The sequence below is a fragment of the Rhynchophorus ferrugineus genome, unplaced genomic scaffold, assembly GCF_030347505.1.
Source record: "Rhynchophorus ferrugineus isolate W39M unplaced genomic scaffold, kcgeb_rfMv2 rfM6, whole genome shotgun sequence".
Classification (NCBI taxonomy): Eukaryota; Metazoa; Arthropoda; class Insecta; order Coleoptera; family Curculionidae; genus Rhynchophorus; species Rhynchophorus ferrugineus.
This window is the reverse complement of record NW_027472585.1, coordinates 38,141,374-38,161,635: the sequence shown is the minus strand read 5'-3', so window position 1 is coordinate 38,161,635 and position 20,262 is coordinate 38,141,374. Positions and strand designations below refer to the sequence as shown.

The 20,262-nt window shown below is 32.0% G+C and overlaps 1 protein-coding gene across 1 annotated transcript in view; it reads left to right on the top strand.

Moving 5' to 3' along the window:
- The first annotated feature begins 1,410 nt into the window (after positions 1 to 1,410).
- LOC143198658 (uncharacterized) overlaps positions 1,411 to 20,262 on the top strand; it is an 84,394-nt gene continuing 65,542 nt past the window's right edge. Inside the window, exon 1 of the mRNA XM_076408004.1 lies at positions 1,411 to 1,515. The gene's annotated coding sequence lies outside the window, so the exon portion shown is untranslated. The remainder of the gene's footprint in view (positions 1,516 to 20,262) is intronic.

Here is a 20,262-nt window from a genome sequence, read left to right as displayed (position 1 = left end):
AATTTATAACATATGGTGTTACAGTGTAATAATTCACATCAAGTAATTTTCAGAAAAATGTGTTTGAATGTCATCCAATACTTTGTAAAGCTTTCGCAACAATGATCCATTGATTTCGATGTTTTGAAAGTGGTGACAACGAAAACAAAGAGCGTTATGGGTAGCCAGAAACATTTAAATGCGAGGATTTGAAGTAATAACTGCATGAAACTGTCAATGGAGATCATTATCGACTACAATTGATGCATTTAAGGAAAGCATTGAGGGAAAACTGCCGAAACACCAGCAAAGACACAACAGTGTTATACTTCAGCATTACAACGCTGGATCACATTTTGCAAAACTGGTAAAAACATATTTGAATACATTAAAATGGGAAGTGATGCCCCACCCGCCATATTCTTCCGACCTTGCTCCCGTTGATTAATACTTTTCCCGACATATAAGTTGCGAGCTGTCTGAGCAGCTCTTCAACTCTTACAAAGATAACAAGAATATCTCCATTCGTCGATAGCTTCAAAAAATACATCGTTCTTTCCAGAGGGAATACGTAAGTTGCATGCAAGAACTTCAAAAAAAAGTCCCATGAAACTAATTTAATTAACTATTAATACTATTTTTGAAGTATTGACTATGGCATATTATAATATTAATCTTTGGCTTACATATTCTTAACCCTATTTGAATATAGACTGGTTCAAGATGTCGAAGATTTTTTTAATTTACACTTTTTTTTGTTGGCCAATTATATTAAAGTTAAATATATCAACTATATAGCGTGCGACATCTACACGAGCTACAACGAAACACACCATCGCACAACAGGTTTCTTTAACATGTCCATTATTTTTAAAACAGAATTCTAATATTGAGACTAAAATATAGTTTTCTTTATCTACTATGTTCTAGAGTTACTACTATAGATAACTGTAAATATTTACCGATTCTAATGCTATATCCAGATTATCATATGTTCTACAGATTTCTTTATCTGTTATGTAGTACTTAACTTCCTGTATGTAACAATATTATAGATAACTGTAAGTATTTACCATCTCTATGTTTAGATCCTAATATGTTGTGTAGATGGCACTATCATACGTTTTTATTATAGTTAGTTATAAATTAAATTAGAACTAATAATATCTAAAATAAAATCGGTTTGAAACTTGAGTTTTTATAATTTAATAATAATAACAAATAATTTTAATGTATTTATAACCTTCTAACAAAATCTAGCTAGTAGTTTCTTATATTGAACTTGAATAATCTTTCTATAAAGGATTAGAATGTATTGTTTAATAAAATTATGATTAAATCTGATCTGTGATCAACTTGTTTACTGAATGAACCCTGAAGAGGTCTTAAATATGTCAATCAATCAAACTCAGGAAGACAGTCGACATAATGGGTACACCTACTAGAGCTTATTATGCTCAATGTTTAACAGTTCTTTTCCCTTTTAGTGATTCGTGTACTGTCAGTGTATGTAGTTTTAAATACGACAACCATAAAGTAAGTCATTCCTATTAAATTTCGTACAATATATAAAATATACAATTATTATTCTTAGTTTAGTACCTGATTTTACGTACTTAATTAATATCATATATTAAAAATAAAAAATCTTACCTAATTATTGTTAATTAGTTATAACGAAATCGACATAATGAAAAAAAATTAATGTAGGCAATTTTAATTGTTAAGTTGATGTAGATGTCTCTTCAGAGAAGCGTTTATAATGGAAAAGTTCTCCATTATTGCCATTCCTATCCTCCATTAACTTATTCATTTGAATGAATAATTTAGCAAACTGACACGACTGTTCCATGAAAAGTTAGATTAAATCTAACTTTTGATTAAAGCTTACCAGAATTTATCCTAAAAATATTAGTCCTTTAAATAAGTGATAATTAAATGAATATGAGACAAATTCTTCGTTGTTTTATAGTAATCAGTATACTAATGTGAAAAATAGTAAGATTCTTGAAATGAAACTATTACTAATTATCTATTATCAATGTTTCATACCGATTGATTTTTTTTTAATTTGTTATAATAATTTGTTTGTTTTGCTATCTATTGACTTAAGAATCAAAGAGATTGGTTTATCAGTCAATCATAAAACCTATTGAACGCTGTCAAAACAAAGTTTTACTGGTTTTATTACTTTTGCTTGTCACTGCTTAACTGATGAAGAGCTGCATGATGACTTCGAAATCGAATAGATCCAAGGATTTTATCCAAGATGCTGTCTGAAAGAAAAGCTTGATCGACAGAAAGGAGTTCGGAAAATGTTTTTTTTTTTGAAGTAGAAAAAGGTCCAATGTATGGAACAGGAATTGCAGATTGAAAAAAATATAGAGTACCATTGTAAAACGTAACTTTACCTGAACCTTTAAAATCGGTATCCTCTAACTTACTTTTTTCGAGACGATTTTCTTGAAATTTGCTATGAGCTTTCTCTATATATTCTTCCATGGTATCAAAGTGATTGATTGATATTATTGGTATAAAGTAGAGTACAGTACATACTTATATCAGTATCGAAGCCTACACCATAAATATCGAAAGAAAACAAATATTTAGACAAATAAATAAATAATAAAATTGTGAATATGTAATAGTCATCTGTAACATTCAGCTATATACAGGTTAAAATGTGACTTGAAGGAAAAGTCCGATTTCCTTGATGAAATTTAATAATTTGGTCAGATTTTGAGGCAAGAACACATCCCTCAATGACAGCTAATACATCCTCACAATTCGGACACAGAGGTCTCACTATTCTATCCATTAGGAAGGAATGTTTAATTTTTTAATTTTACTCAAATTTTTCCTTCCTAAAGAGGTAGGAGGGCAGAAGAAGTCCCTTTTAACAGACCAAGGTTTGTGTTTCTCCTCCAGCAGGTCCCACTCAAGCTGCACCATACTATCTATCCTACAGTTTATAAATGGGAAAAGATCTTTGTAATATAAATTATATCTAATTTGTTAACTACTGATTACTGACTACTGACTACTAATTTGAAGTTTGTTTCATGACTCGGAACGTATAAGCCAGGTTTCAGCATGGTTATTAAGTGACTATAACGTTTAGGATATACGTTATTGCCAACATTTTAGCTGTAAGAATAATGAAAATAGACGGTATACTAAAAAGTGTATTTTGAAATCTATTATGTATTGCTGACTTAAAGTCATTCGTATCAGTAAATGTGAGCTACTCGGAAAGAATTTGAAGGTATAATTTCTGAAATATTAGTAAAAGTACATTTTGTTTATTATATGACGCTAATATCCAATTTATTTTGATGATGGGCAAAGTCCATGCCGGTTCAAGTGTAAGATATATTGAATCCTGAATGATAGGAGGTGACAACAATTTTTATGGCTTTGTAATGAGAAATATTTTCGTCCTCTACAGGCAGGGACTGTTGCCAGCCCGGGCAATGATTCTTAAATTTTCTTTGAGAGCCAGGCTCATTTTTCAAAATTTAAACGACCATTGAGGACCCATTCAGTCGGTTTATTATGATCTTGTAAGTATTAGAGTGACAAGAAAGCAGTTTTAGATGTCGTATTGTATAATGAAGTATGTAAGAAATAGTAGCATAAAATGAATAGTTTTGAATATATACTTCAAATAAATCATATTTAGGTATAACTCTACATAATTTGTTTGTATGAAAAGGTAGGAAATACAGTGGTTTAAGTTAAGCATTTGAAAACAATTAAATTTTTGCCATGCTGGTTCAAGTATAAGATATATTGAATCCTGAATGATAGGAGGGGACAACATTTTTTATAGCTTTGCGATGAGAAATATTTTCGTCCTCTACAGGCAGGGACTGTTATCAGCCCGGGCGATGATTATTAAATTTTCTTTGAGAGCCAGGTTCATTTTTCAAAATTTAAGTGGTTCTATAATTGTATCAAAGTAAAACTGCAACAGAATTTTAATTTTTGCTATTTTTAAAATATTTGGAAATGTCAAAAATGTGTTTCGTTTTTTCAAACAGCCGTAATGTGGCGAAAAATATTACGAAATTAAAAAATAATCAAACTTTGATTTTTAACACAAAAAACGTTTTAAAATTGTATAAGTACGTAAAATCGTTGTAATAGGTAAATAAAAATAATCAAAAACCTTATTTAACCTATTTACTACACGCATTTTTTTCTACTATATAAACATAACTTAGCTTTATACCCAAGAATTTCAAATCGAAATCGTTAATAACATAGAAGCATTAGCTTAATGCCTACCTAAACCTATTTATCTAATTATAATATTATCTTAACTACTACCAACTAACTACATTGAAGTCAGTGCCGAACCCAAACAGTTATATCAATTTAGATTTGTTTCATTTGTAATTAAATTTTTTGTTTATGTCACAACACCGAGTTCAAATTGATCAGTTGGTAGTAGTTAAAATAATATAGTAATCAGATAAATAGGTTTAGGTAGGTATTAAGCTAATATTTCTATGTTATTAACGATTTAGAGTTGAGATTCTTGATCGACTGATTTCAAACCTTAATATATACTCTCTATTCTGTTAACAATGTTACTTATTTGGCTCTTCTATTAGTCCCTGTATATATATTTCTTGTAAAATTCTTCAAATTTGTTCTTTGTATTGCGATTTAGTCACTACATTATCTCCTAGAGAACTTACGACATTATTTTAGCGCTATTTGCTGGTAGTTGTTTCCATTAAATAATAAATAATTATATTACGCTTTTAAACATAAAACAACCTAAAAAGTAATACCTAAACACAACTTTCATAAACTATATATATTATAGCTCTAGTTTACAATATCCCTTCTAAGAAGTAAATCGTCACAATATAATTAATTATGAGATACAACATATTTAAATATCGACAAAAATCCATATGAGCAATGTTTTTATTGGAGTATTCCTTGTACATAACATCGAGAATAATTACGAATTAAATACTGCGTCCTTCCTCATAATGTAACGCGTCCTCGTCCAAAGGGCTGAGTGGGTGAGCTCTCTGGGATCCCTTGGAGGTCCTAATTGCGTGACCCAAATGATTATTTTAATGGCCGAGGTTCGATGGCGGCACGAGCATAACCTTGACACGTACGGCCTTGGACTTGTAAAGCACTTTTTTTTCGCGCCGATCCGGTAAATGTGGATTTCAATCGAATTCATTCGCGGGAAAGGATATCCGGTTTTTATTTGTTTGCATAGAGAGGAGATTAGTTTGCGAATTAATGGTTGTTTGTTGCGAATATTTCGCTCGTTTTGAACATATCGAAACTATATAATTCGTCCTAATTGCTGTTATATTATTGTCTTGAAAATAAACCTATAATCGGTAACAATTTTAAATTAACAAAGTTGTTTTTGTTATGATATATTTTAAGATTTGAGTTAATAGCAGTGTAGAACTATATAAATTTATATGATCCATTAAAATATATTTAAAGTATCAGTTAACTTCTCGGTATGGCCTATAAATGATACCAATGAAATGAAAATATATCTATGGTCTATTCAAAGTTTATTTGTATATAGGCCATCGAAATTTGTGACGTTAAAACGTTGCCATGTTGCCGCATCAACTCTGAGTTTTAGTTCAGTATGGCTTTGATATAGAACAAAATTCTAATCTAAATAAAATATTTTAACATTATAGTACATCTAAAAACTATAGTTAATTAACAGGTCATTAGAAAAGTCCCCGGCCTACCATAGTAAAACACATTTTTTTGGCAAAATTAGTATTTTTATTCCACATAATTCCTTTCAAGGGTGATGCAATGATTATAGCGACCCTCGTACTTTTCGATACCATTTTTGTAGCACGATTTGTCATTTGATTCAAAATAGGCCTCAGTTTCGGCGACCACCTCTTCATTCGACAATAATTTCTTTCCAGTGAGCATTCTTTTGAGATCTGAGAACAGGAAATAGTCGCTGGGGGCCAGATCTGGAAAATACGGTGGATGAGGAAGCAATTCGAACCCCAATTCAGGGATTTTGCCATTGTTTTCACTGACTTGTGACATGGTGCATTGTCTTGGTGAAGCACCACTTTCTTTTCCTTCAAATGCGGCCGTTTTTCAGCGATTTCATCCTTCAAACGGTCCAATAACGCTATGTAACAGTGGCTGTTGATGGTCCTTCCTTTTTCGGGGTAGTCAATGAAAATTATTCCATGCGCATCTCAAAATACAGACGCCATAAACTTGCCAACCGACTGTTGCGTTTTCACACTCTTTGGAGCGGTTTCATCGTGTGCAGTCCACTTGGATGACTGTCGATTGGACTTCAGAGTGAAATAATGGAGCCATGTTTCATCCATTGTCACATATCGATACAAAAACTCGCGTTTGTTACGTTTGATCATCTTCAAACACTGCTCCGTAGTATCAACTCGTCGTTGCTTTTGGTCAAAAGCAAGCTCGCGCGGCACCCACTTAGCACGGAGCTTTCTCATATCCAAATATCCGTGAATGATATGATGTACACGTTCAGTTAATATCTTTGTCTGCTATTTCAGTGAATTTCAATTTATGGTCACTTAAAATCATTTTCTGGATTTTTAAATGTTTTCGTCGGTAACAACCTCTTTTGGGCATCCACTGCGTTCACCGTCTTCGGTGCTCATTTCACCACGTCTAAGCTTAGCATACCAATCCTTGATTGTTGGTTTTTCTGGGTCAGTGTCTGGAAACTTAACATGTTATACCGCAGTATACTTCAGTAATTGATCGGCTGTATTAAATAACTTGAAATAATATAAATAAATGCTTTTAAGATGGGATGTGAAGGCATTAACGGAAAAAGCAAACAAAATTGTTGTCAAATATGGTTTCGATGTATTTCAATGTCAAAGTAATAGTATCGATATATTCAGTTATGTATATTTAAATATTACTGATGAATATCCTTTGCGCTTGATTTTACAAACCACCTATATGTCTTAAATGTATCTTGTATGTCTAGAATCATAAAATTGTAATTTTACATTTTTCCATGTTGTTTTTACATATCGAACAGATTCCGAAAGGAAGCAATGAAGGTATTTTTTCAACGATTTTCCTTCCTAGAAAGGAAGGACAATAGCTCACATATCTCTTTAACAAATTAAAGACGAATTTATCATTGCAAAAGGAATAATTCACTTTAAATATTACTTCACTAGTTTTTCTAGTCGAATTTTCAGATGGCGTCTTCGCTTTCGTAGGAAAATTGTTTTGTTTATTTTTCTTACTTTAAGATGCTAATTATTTGGCATCCACGAGTATCTTACTAGATCCTTTATCTGAACGATATTCTTTCAATGAAGCAGGTTATTCAAACTTGTAAGCCTGAAAAATATTTTTTTGTTTTTGAATGTTGGTAACAACATCATTAGTAGTATTGGGTGCCTTCCTTCCAAGGATCTTAGAGGGATCGAGACCAGACAAAGATAGAGTCGAATGTATATATATATATATATATATATATATATATATATATATATATATATATATATATATATATATATATATATATATATATGTATATATATATATATATATATATATATATATATATATATATATATATATATATATGTATATATATATATATATATATATATATATATATATATATGTATATATATATATATATATATATATATATATATATATATATATATATATGTATAGTTCTTGGATAACACTGAAAATATACTGGCACATTGAAAATAATCAAAAAATTTGATTTTGTATTTTATAGTTGTTTAACATAATATATTTGATATCAAAAGCACATAAGAGTAATATTTAATATGTAAACAAAATATTGCGGTAGAGACTCAACAAAATCCAGTGAGATGTTTTAGATAAATATTTAGTGGATTTAAAAATATATTATCACACATTTTTCGTTGGCTATGACTAGTAACGAAATAAAATTACAATAACGCCTAATTGATAACGAACAAAATTTAGTAACTTCCAAAATGTATTTAAGAACTTCCTTAAAAATCAGCTTTCATTCTCATAAAAGTTCGAATATTTATTATTTAATTCAAGACAAAATGAAATTAATTAATACACCAAGCAAAACAAATCAACGAAATTATATAAAAACCAATTTTCTTAACATTGTTTGAACTAGTGACAACCTGTAATAGAGAGAAAATATCAGGAAACTAATAGAATCAAACGAATATTCTTATCCAATAAACTGGATTAAACTTTTATTAGTGTCCAAACTTAATATGTCTGAAAGACTGTTAGAAAAACGATGTACGATGTTCTTGTTTCACTTTTTCTTCTTACTAATTTTCAGTTCTTCTTGTCAGTGTTTTGCAACAAAAGACATATTGCTTGAAAAATTGTTATCTCTAAAACACATTCGATCATTAGTGATTATTTCTAAGAACAACGCCATAATTGAACCATATTTCCATGTTTGTAAGAAGATGAAAACTACTTATTATGTGATTAATATCAATGAAGATAACGAGCTTTACATCAGGAATCCATACAACGAATTGATTAGTTTTAATAATATATTTTTATGTATTTTCGCTGAGGATACTATTTGGGATGAATCATTTGAAAAGCTTCTCGAGTCTCATATTTTTAGACCCAGGCATCATTATCTGATTTTCGTCGAAAATATGTCAGACCATGATGTACAACAATATACAAACATGTTGTTCCAGAAGTATTTCATTGTCAATGTATCATTTATACACTCAAAAAATGATATTCAACATATAACTCGTTATAACCCTTTCAAGAGAAACATTCTTCAATCAAGTAATGATATCGAGATCATTTTTGAAGATATATGTAAGGATTTACATGGATATGAATTAAAATTATCGATATTTCCCTACTACACCGCTACATGGGTTCAAGATCACTTCGAGGGTCGCGACGGATATGTGGCACTTGAGGTTATCAGACATCTGAATGCTACTGTCAAATATATCCGGCCACCGAATGACGAAACCCATGGGTTTATTTTGGGAAATGGTACGGTAACTGGACAATTGAAGCAAATTTTGGATCGTTCAGTACATGTTAGTCTTAATACTGGACCCATTGAGTTGGTTTATTATGACCTTGTAAGTATTAGAGTCACAAGAAAGTAGTTTTAGATGTCGTAGTGTATAATGAAGTATGTAAGAAATAGTAGCATAAAATGAATAGTTTGAATATATACTTGAAATAAATCATATTTAGGTATAACTCTACATAATTTGTTTGTATGTAAAGGTAGGAAATACAGTGGTTTAAGTCAATCAATTGAAAACAATTAAATTTTTCCAAAATAAGTGTTCGCAATCTATCATTTCTCAGTCAACTCATCTTTGATTAAGTACCTCTTCTGATGATATACGTGGGTATAAACAAAACAATATGAACGTCAATTGAAAAGTCCCTGGCCTACCATAGTAAAACACATTTTTTGCCAAAAAAATTTTTTTTCAACATAGTTCCCTTCAAGGGTGATACACTGATTATAGCGAATCTCCTAATTTTCGATACCATTTTTGTAGTACGATTTGTCCTTTTCTTCAAAATTGGGATTCTTTTGGGGTGTGAGAACAGGAAATAGTCAGATCTGGAGAATAAGGTAGATGAGGAAGCAATTCGAATCCCAATTCATGGATTTTTGGCATCGTTTTCACTGACTTGTGACACGGTTCGTTGTCTTGGTGAAACAACACTTTCTTTTTCTACAAATGCAGCCGTTTTCAGCAATTTCGTCCTTCAAACGGCCCAATAATGCTATGTAATAGTTGCTGTCTATCGTCCTTCCTTTTTCAAGGTAAGCAATTAAAATTATTCCATGCGCAGCCCAAAATACAGACGCCATAACCTTGCCAACCTACTGTTGCGTTTTCCCACGCTGTGGAGCGGGTTCATCGTGTGCAGTCCACTCAGATGTCTGTCGATTGGACTTCAGAGTGAAATGATGAAGCCATGGTTCATCCATTGTCACATATCGACAATAAAACTCGGGTTTGTTATGCTTGATCATCTTCAAACACTGCTCCGAATCATCAAGTGGTCGTTGTTTTTGGTCAAAAGTGAGCTCGCGCGGCACCCACTTTACACAGAGCTTTCTTATATCCAAATATTCGTGAATGATATGATGTACATGTTCAGTTGATATCTTCAGAGTCTCTGCTAATTCATTCAATTTCAATTTACTCATTTCTGTCAAAAAGTAATAACTGGGCTAAAAGCAGAATTGGGCTTCGAATTGCTTCCTTATCCACCTTATTCTCCAGATCTGTCACCCGGCGACTATTTCCTGTCCTCAGATCTCAAAAAAATGCTCGCTAGTAAGAAATTTTCGTCGAATGAAGAGGTGATCGCTGAAACTGAGGCCCGGTTTGAAGCAAAGGACAAATCGTACTACAAAAATAGTTTCAAAAAGTTGGAGGGTCGCTATAATCAGTGTATCACCCTTGAAGGGAATTACGTTGAATAAAAAAATTAATTTTGGAAAAAAATATGTTTTACTATGGTAGGCCGGGGACTTTTCAATTGACCTGTTATATTGACAACATTAATATAATCTTTCAATACTAGAACCATAGAAATAGGAAAACCCCATAACAATTAGAGTGCTCTTCAATGCTCACTATGTATATAGAAAATGAGATTTCTTGAATATTATGAAATGGAAATTCTTAGAATCAGATACATTTTCTAATCAGAATATTATTTTCAAAACTTTTTTAGGTGGACTATACATACCCTCATGACTATGATGATTACAGAATTCTTCTGCCAATCGCTGAACCATTGATAACAAATCTGTTCTCAGTGATACCAAGGAATCTATGGATATTTACCATGATTTTTTTGACAATATTTTCATTGTTTCTCAAGTTTTATGGTAAAATAACTTGGGGGCTAACTATTTTAATTAATATTCGTCTGCTGGCTTGGGTAACGATACGAACTCCGATAAGAAAATATCGAATGATTATAGCAGCTGCCATCTTCTATTGCTACATAATGAATACATATTTTCAATCGAAATTAACTAGCGTCCTGAGTATCCCCAAAGGAAAAACAGAGCTGAGGACCCTCAAGGAGTTAGCCGAGTCGGACTTGGTTTTTTATAGCGATGAGTTCTTATGGTATCCTATTTCAAATATGGATGGGCCTGATTCAAAATCTATGAAAGAAATTAAGGCCAGAAACACATTTTTGCCTATTGATGATTATTTGAAAAAAGCAGCTCCCTGTCCTAGCAATGCAGCCTTCATTGTCACCGACTATATGTATCCGGTTTATCGTATCAAACTGAAGAAAATACGAAGTCACAGTGCGAATTGTTTTTACCACTTAGAACAAGTTTTAACGTCCAATATTCTAGCGTTTAAGGTAATGAAAGGATCCCCGCTGACAGATAGATTAACCAGGATAATTCAGGGAGTCGTTGAAGCTGGTTTACGACAGCATTGGGACGAATTATTGTTCAACTCGGATATTCATCGGGCGAGTAAAGAACCTAAGAAAATCACTATTAGAAATGTGTTGCTTTGTTTTAATTTATTGGTGATTGGTTTGATTGTTTCATTTTTAATATTTTTTATCGAAATTATTCTAAATAAATATTACAAATAGTTGTCATCTTTCATAAAAAAATTACATGCTTGTATTTCAATTAACGATTTCACCAAATTGTTTTTATTATAGTTATATATCGTTTAATGTATAATTGTCATCAAACATACACGTAAAACTTTATTATAATTATCCTCTAGTAAATAATATTATATGGGTTTTAAGTAACCTTTCATAGATAATAGTGTCATCATATAATACATAATTCAATTATAAGTCAATGTATATCTATCATAAAACATATACCTGAAGCTTTATTGTAATTAGCCACATAGTTTTACAGAACAGATCAATATTGAACAACAATATATTTAAAATAAAATCGAGTAATTCTATCATTCTCAATATTGATAGAATATTAATAAAATAACTGATATAAACTTTGGAATAGAATTTACCCATTTGATTAAAAGTCTTTCTGGCACCTAAAGACAATTTATTTGTTATATATTGTTACTAATTTTTAAATAATTTAAAGAAATAAATGATATAATATAATTTATATATGAAATTGTATCTCAGTTCTTCTTAATTATTGTAAAATATTAAATTCATTTAAAAATTGCATGTAATAAAATAACGGAAAATTGTTAGTTAGATAGATTAAATAGAATAGATTATGGAATTACACATTGAACGCACTAGATTTTTTATTGATAATAGACCAATTGATAATAGCATACTATATAACATTAGTAAAAAATTAATTGAAAAATCTAGCCATTCATTATCTTAAAATATTAATTATTATAATCATATTATGATAAATTGTATTTCAAAAAGAACTACCTTAAATAGTAGTGGAAACGATACAGTAAATTAAATTTAATTATCTATAGCATTTGAGCCTATAAATAATAATAACATCATATATAACCATATTAAATAAAAATGTTGCTCATTTGTTTGTCTCCCTGCTTTTACTTCCTTGTTAGATCTGGAAACTATGCCATTATAAAGTAATAAGTTGAGAGTCCATTTTGAGTTACATTTAATATAAATAAAAAATTGGTATGTCGTTTTTTGTAATATATTTCACTAGCCACAAATATACAATGTTATGAATAGATACATAGTTCATATGATATTGATAGTAACCTAAAAACTGCAAGTTACATTCTGCCACAATAACAATGTACTTTTCTGAATTTTTTTTGTTTCATTAAAATAAAGCCGCTAAAATGCATCATTTGCCGGCAAACAATTATGGTCAGCATGCTTCAACCATACAAATATGTGAAACATGGTTTCGATAGTTCAAATATGGTGATTTCAACGTTCAAAGAACATAGTGGCATCCATAAATTGGCCGAGAGGTGGACAATGAAATGTATTGGTTCAAATGTCCAGTACTTGGAATAAATACACTTTAACTATTCATTGAAAATAACGTGTTTTCATTAACAGAAGCTATAACCATTTTTGTTTAGTAGAATTATCCAAATTAATTTACAATAATTTCTAAATGTAGGCATATAAATTAGTTTCAAAGGTTTATTTTAATTTGAAGCCTTATTGCCGCATTAATAGAATGTATTTTATTCAAAGTATTAGTACATAAGAACTGAAGTCCCACTCAGACATATCACTACTCATATACCGGAACAAATAGTAATCAAAAGGAGGAAGGTCTGGAGCATACCGCGATAGAGGTAGCACTTCAAATTTTAATGATTTCAAGTTAATTTTCACCGGTTTTACAGCATTTGCTCAAGCTTTGTCATGCTGAAGAACATTATTGTGTAGATGTGAAATATGTGAAGCTAGTTTAGAGTAAATACTCATGAGTGGTTCTGACCAATCAACACACACACTGACGTCCTTTTACTGTCATCTGTTCGTATTCTGGTCGATTTCGCGTAATTCTTGGCTCAATCGCATCAATTGTATTCGGTAGCCATTGGTAGTTTCATTCGGTTTCATTAGGACTTAACTTGGAGCCATGGATATTCGATTTTGCCATTGATGCACCACTTTTACCATCAATTTCGTCGTTGAAAAAGCATATGACATATGATCAAACGCCTTTCAATGTCTCTTGGCTTCAATTCATACAGCACAACATATAGAAACTTTTGGATCATTTAAGCATGTTCCATGTTCTTCGAGCGATTAAATATTGTTTATTGTGTTACTATATATATTCAGACATTTTTCAACGCACTAGAAACATTTTTTGTTCACACTTGGAGGAAATAGTGAAAAGTGTGAGTCGGTGAGGCTTCAGCAAATATATTCGATGCCACTTAATACACAGTAAAACCATCTGTTGTAAATTCAATGAAATTAATTTATAGGCCACTACATTACACCAAATCTACTATATTAAAACAAAAGCTTTAAAATGAACGACGAGACCGACATATTATTGAGTGCATTTTAGTATTTCGACCTCCCCAGACCGAAACGTCAGACAGATTCGTTAACTCGTGCCTGACCTAACACCCGTTTAGCATTTTGTCCCGACGACAATACCGATACCTTCCCACCGATACGAATTCCACCACAATAAACGATTCGGAAAAAAGAACAAACGTTTATTGTGGCGAAAAAAATCGACGAAGGTTACTCGGGGAAAAAAAGCCGCAGCTCGTAAACGATTATCGAAATATTATTCAGTCGGTCCGGTGATAATATGAAAAACTGGATCATTTTTGCGTAGCCAACATCATAACGATCGCTTTTTTAAGAAATTAAATGGGTCTTTTAACTTTTTAATGTAGCCTTATAATTATTATCGTACAAGAGATATTTAAACGAACTCGCAAGCAATCGATTTCAAGATAAAGTCACCATAAACAATATGTGACTGATAACTATCTTCCCTTGTGAAACACAAGAGCCTTCTAATATAGTTTCTGATTGATATTATTGCTTTATAGTCTTTCCATCGCGATTTTTGGTAACCTCAAACTTCAATCTTCAAACAACTGAAAAAATAACAGGTCAATTGATTGGAAAAATAACAGGCCGGGGACTTACACTTACACTTACAAAATTTTTTTGACAAAATTAGTTTTTTTTTATTCAACACAATTTCCTTCAAGGGTGATACACTGATTATAGCGACCCTCCAACTTATCGATACCACTTTTTGGTACGATTTGTACTGGCCTCAGTTGCGGCGATCACCTTTTCATTCGAGGAAAATTTCTTCCCAACGAGCATTCTTTTGAGATCTGAGAACAGTAAATAGTCGCTGGGGGCCAGATCTGGTGAATACGGTGGATGAGGAAGCAATTCGAAACCCAATTCATGGATTTTTTCTATCGCTTTCACTGACTTGTGACACGGTACATTGTCTTGGTGAAGCAGTACTTTCTTTTCCTTCAAATGCGGCAGTTTTTCGGCGATTTCTAATGCTCCAATAACGCTATGTAATTGTCGCTGTTAATGGTCCTTCCTTTTTCAAGGTAGTCAATGAAAATTATTCCATGCGCATCCCAAAATACAGAAGCTATAACCTTAACCATGTGCAGTCCAATCGGATGACTACCGATTGGACTTCGGAGTGAAAGGATGGAGCCATGTTTCACCAACTCGTCGCTGTTTTTGGTCAAAAGTGAGCTCGCGCGGCACCCACTTTGCACAGAGCTTTCTCATACCCAAAAATAAATACCGATTTCATTAAGGAACTCAATTAAATTGGTCAGGGTTTGAGGCAAGAACACATGCCTCGATGAGTCAGACAAGCCATAACTTCTTCTAATAACTAATAAATATCTGCATTTTGTTAAAATATGGGGGACAGACACAATACGAGTCTGCTGACAGTTGAGACCCAGAGACCTTTCAGTTCGATCAATTAGGCAAGAACGAAACTGCCCAATTTTATCTATATGCTTTTCTTTCTAAATAAACAGCAGGAGTGAAGAAATCCTTTTTAATTAGCAACAACTTGTTTTCTTCCTCCAGATTTATCCAGCAATCTTACGATCAACAAATGGGAAATATCTTTTGAATATAATGCATTTATAATTTGTTGACCATTTATAACAGCATCTTTGGCGAGTTTATCAACCAATTAATTCTCAAGTATCTGAGTATCCAGACTAACACGATGCCGGTTTATCAAGAGATAGCCAGTCGGTATAACTCAAGAACTTCTTAATAAGAATATCGCTAGAGAATTTCGCGAAACCGGGTTTTAACATGGCTATTACGAGAGATTATACGTTATATAGTAGTAAGAACACCCACTATTAAAAATTTACAAATTCATTAATGAAGTCTATAATAGTGAATTCAAAACGAAGACCAAGAACAAAGAATAATAGGGAAGTTTTCAGAGCGGAACCTAATTCAAAAGAACCCAAAACTGGCGAGTGAGGAAATCTTCTATAATTATGATTTCGTTTTCAAATAAATGCTGAAGAATTAGCGCTGCTATATGAGACAATGTAGTATCATGATGGCACATGATTACTTCTGTTATGGGCAAGCGAGACAGAATAGTTCGTCTAAAGATACAAATGCTACTTACCTAAGGCGGTGTCAGAAACATCAATTTTTCAAAACTTAGTCTTAAGATATAACTGTTTTAGCGACGCAGTGTCTAAACCAATTTGCTTAAAATTTGGTGAAGGCCTTCTTCATACAAATTTCTATCGTATTAAAAGCTAGAAAATTAATAAAAAACAATCGATTTTTTCAAATATCTAAAGTAGCTCTAAAGTAGTAATAATGGTGAACTTTTTATGACCAAAACGCCACCTCATTTTCCATATACATATGTTTATTCACACATTTTCAAAAATTCTTCAAGACCTATTAATTTTTTCGGTAAAAGATGTTATTTAGAGTTTGTTATTAAAAATTAACTACTATTCAGCTGAATTTCGCAAACTAAGCCGATAGAGACAGATAAAACCGGTACTATTTAATTAATATTAATTTGTCTTCTATAGTTAAGTACAAAATATGTATCATATGATTCTATAGGGAAAATATAGCTTTATGAGAAGAAGATACCAGGAATAGTGATATTTAACATTGAGTAATTTTGGATTCAAAATATTTTTTACGAAGATTCTGTTGAATATCTTTGGCTTCAGCAGTTATTCATTAAAAATAGATCCAAACTGGTCTAGTAGTTATTAAGATATCAGTACAACAATCGCGTGGTAATCTTTTGATAAAAATTAAAATACTTCTTATAACAGATTATCTAGTAGTTTTCAATATAAGAAAAAATTGAACAGAGAGTGTTCAAGAAGATTACAAAACATAATGTTTGCGCAAAAATCTTCACTCTCCAAAAAAGAATACGTCAATTTTCTAAAAAAACATTTAATTATTCAACACCTAATACTATTTTAATCCTTAAGGAAACATATTGAAATAGAGACGAGTCATTATTTTCAAATGAAGCAATTTAATAATGGAATGAGATATATATTGTTTTATCACTTATTTAAACATTGATAAGCAATGCCAACTAATATAGTTGTAAAAATAATAAATGTCATTGAACCAGGCAATGAACAGCAATTTTTAAATAGAATGATTAAGTGTAGCAGAATGATATATACATTTTTAATAAAAAATTATTTATATAAAATATGGAATATGGAATTCATTTAATATTGTTTATCATTAACTTGATAAGCATTGGATTTTAATGGTAGGTCTAGAAAGAAACAGTTTCATAAAATCTGCATAAAGAACTAGATAATAGTCAACATACGCTATATACTCCACGCTAAAATGGATTTCCACAACTGATCTGGTGCCAATAATAACATAACATTGACTAATTATATAGCCACAATAGTTTATAGGTTAGAGTTGTAACCTCTTATCACTGTTGCTTCCAAGAGTTTTGCATACGTCTGACAACCGGACGACTTTGACAGGCTCATTCGTTTACGTGTTCGAACTAATCAGACAGCATTTTGTCTCTTTTTAACCAGGCTAAAATGAAAATGAAAAGGTTGTCTGATTCTAATAAGAATTGAAATAAGAATTCTAGCAAATTGCGACTAGCAATACGTTAAACGTCTTGATGACGAAAGTACACAAAATTTTTTTGAACATACTATATATAAGAAACCCAGAGATATCAGAAGAGAACAAAAAACGGATAAGAGGAAAGAAAGATCCTAAGGTGTAAAAAAAGAGGAAGCAATAAAAGAAAATAACAATATGAAAATAAAGAGCTTGGAGACCAAAAATACGGTATACGATGTAGTACCAAGAGAGCAGAAGATATTGGAGACTTAGGACCGATTTAAGCTATTGTAAAGAAAAATTGTAGGTCAGTCGGCAATAACTAATAAAAATTCAATTAAAAAATCAATTTAAATTAAATAATGTGCATTGAATTCAAAAAATTCTTGCAAAGCTCTGTAGTAAAATACTTAATTAAACAATGTTAACCAAGACCGAACACAAGACATCCGTTGTAACGAGATAAGTTATCTTAATAGCCGCAGAATCTATTTATAAACCAAAAGCTTCTCATGTCGGTGTACTCCGTATTGGTACTTGATGAGAATATTATATGAACAATTTAATTTTTATTGGCATTCTTTAATTCGTTTTAATTAACATTAAATTAAATGAATAAATTAATGTTTATTGTAATGCATACAACAAATTCGGTGAACTATTCTATATGTGTATGGATAGCGATAATGCCCAGTCACTATGTAATTGTTATAAAGAGTCGACAAGTGTATACATAAATAATTAATGAATTAACAAAAAATATAATTGCGTTCTAGCCAGTCTCTAAAATGTTAAAAACGTCGGGGAATTCTTCGTAGCTGCTCTGGCAGCTTGGCAATTCTAGCATGAAAATAAACATCCTCTATTTTATTATTGTAGAAATTAAAAAAAAAACAAGGCCATCGTTGATTTAACGTTTGATTATATCTAATTATGTGTTACGTTATTTTTACATAATTATTTCTATAAATAGCTAGTGAATTTGCTTGATATACGTTTTCTACGGTAGTTAAATGCACATTCGTGATGCACAAACATCATGAATCTCTCACATTCAGAGATATTGCATTTTAATTTCTAATTTCTTACTTTCATTTGTTGTTCACTTCGTTAATAAATTTAATTACCCTGTTAATAGCACATAAAGGAAAAGCCTCTGGTATTTATTATCGTTTTATGATAAAGATCATCGGCTTCGAATTGGCGAAATACCAGTCTTCAGTATCAACATCTTGTCAATATCTTAGACGTTCAACTTACTACAGCTACTGATAATTATAGGTGTGAACCTAACTAGATATTTAAGGGGTAATGAATCTATATACATATCTACGAACAAAATAAATTTAATTTTCATTTCTTAAATTAAATAAACATTAAAGGCCGTATAAAAAAGCGACAGTGATTTTTTTGTTGCTTTGACGGGTTTCGTCACTTCGCGAAAAAGTGTGTATATAAAATAATAAATTGCCGGCTTGGCGGCGCAGTGGTAAAGGCACCAGGACGGTCCTCCTACTGTTGCGATAGCCACGGGTTCGAATCCTGCTGGGGCATGGTCGTAAATTTATGTTTGTAATTATTTAACATTTGTGATTGTTCCTAGGCAAGAGTACAAAATTCGACAAGGAAAATGATCCCAGTCGCGCCAGTAACCAAGGCAGGGTAAGACCGGATGTCTTCTGGGATAATTTCTAAGTTGGTCACTCGCCAGTCGGTAGGCTTAATGCCGAAGACCGTGGTTCAGAGCCCATGTAAAAGGGGACCTTAAAATATATAAAAATAATAATAATAAATTAATAAATAAATAAAATTAATAACACAAATAGGGGGGCTAAAAGTATAATTAGTGTATATACAATTTTAAAGTGAACACAAATGCAGGACTACAAACACAATAATAATGAAGTAGTAGTTCTATCCAGACAGCACGCATCAGCACCCATACCGAAGGGGTAATGGTTATCGTGTCAGTAACACTAAACTTAGCATAGGTTATGTATATTCTATGGAGAAAATCGTAGAAATCCGAGGAGTCTGTCTGTATTTTCTCCTGTTAAGGCATTTCTAAAATTTTGCAGACCATACTTAGTGCTAATCTGGGTGAGCCATGGACAATCGTTCAGTATATGGTAGACTGAAATAGCAGCATAGTGAGCAGGAGGGCTCGAAGTCATCAAGTGACCATGCGAGAGACGACACAGGCCCAGTATCAGTCGATTCAAAGTTACGGTATGGTGAAAAAGCGACGTTATTGGTGAAACAAGAAACGAATGGGATAAGTTTAGTATGGACACAAACATCCGTAATGGGGAGGGGAGATGAGGCAGCCGATTTAGCCGAACTATCCGCGCGCTCATTTCTCGGTATACCAACGTGAAAAGGGATTCATAGCAAACTTACTCTGAATCCATTCAGACTGGAACTTCTGTTCCAGGAAACATTTGGGAGCATTTCGGGAGTCGGTCAGCGATATCCATTCTTTGAAGGATTGTGTTGTGGTGTAGGAAAAAAGCTTTGAATATCGCGAAGAGTTCAGCGGTCAATACTGAACCCTGTTCAGGAAAACGAAATGCCAGATTGTCCATCACAAATACACTGGCAGCCCGCTGCGAGATTTTGAGCATATATGTGCTGGCGGCCAGAGTAAAAATGGAGAATAATGTGTGGACAATG